Source organism: Hypanus sabinus, unplaced genomic scaffold, assembly GCF_030144855.1.
Source record: "Hypanus sabinus isolate sHypSab1 unplaced genomic scaffold, sHypSab1.hap1 scaffold_262, whole genome shotgun sequence".
Classification (NCBI taxonomy): domain Eukaryota; kingdom Metazoa; phylum Chordata; class Chondrichthyes; order Myliobatiformes; family Dasyatidae; genus Hypanus; species Hypanus sabinus.
This window is the reverse complement of record NW_026780749.1, coordinates 449594-450747: the sequence shown is the minus strand read 5'-3', so window position 1 is coordinate 450747 and position 1154 is coordinate 449594.

The window sequence follows — 1154 nt, the reverse complement described above, 5'->3', positions numbered from 1 at the left end:
ACAACCCTGACAGGTTCGTGACATACTGTGAGATCTCACACAACCCTGTTAGGGTTCTTACACATTGTGAGACCCCGCACTCCCCTGACAGGGTCCTGACACACTGTGAGAACCCATACACCACTGACAGGGTCTTTACACATTGTCAGACCCCACAATCCCCTGTTAGGGTCCCGTCATACTGTGAGACCCCCACACAACTCTGGCTGGGTCTTGAAAAACTGTGAGACCCCACACATCCCACACAGCGTCCTGACACACTGTGAGACCCCGCATACCCCTGACAGGGTCCTTACACATTGTGCGATCCCCATACATCTCTGGCAGAGGCCAAACACAGTGCAAAACCCCACACACCCATGACAGGATTTGAACCCACTTTGAGATCCCACTACCCAACCAGCAACCTACAAAGGACGTGCTGATCAGCAAAGCTGCTTCTTTGCATTTTGAATCAGTGACAGTGGGCGGGGAGGGGGAGCTGTGATTCTCCGACTTGTTCCTTAAACAGAATGCCCTCTACCCTCTTCTCCAACTCTGTTTGCCACATCAACACTGGGGATTAAAAGTTTCTTCCACAGAAAAAAATGACAGCTGTGACAGTAGTGGGAGATTGTCCGGTACGGGACAGTTAGGGGTCAGTAAACTACCAGGGAAATACTCACCTTCACAGCACAGTTAATGAGGAAATGTGATGATCTGGTGTTTATCTGGAACAGGCCTCTTTGACCAGTCAGCGGTCTGTTAATTGAATTTGCTGTACGAACATCCATTGATGAATGCATCAATGCAATAGCTTTGCGCTAATTCTCAAGTGCTTAAATAATAAGTTCTGAGTTGAGGCATCTAACAGTTTGTCCACTGTCTGTACCCATGGAAGATGTTCAACAGAAACACAAGGAGACCCTGCGGACACAAACTGAAACACTGAGAGTGAACACGATCCTGATGAGGGAGAAGGTGAAGGTTTCCCAGCTGGTTGATCGATACGCTGAGCTCACGGTCATTTCTACTGTTCGAGATCGGAGAGTGGTGGAACATGAGCTGCTGGCAAGAGGCAGAGACCACGAGGAGTGGAGGGAGAAACATCTGCGGAGAGAGCTGGAGAAAATCAGCACCAGACATCTGTTTCAGAGAAATTACTCACATAGCAG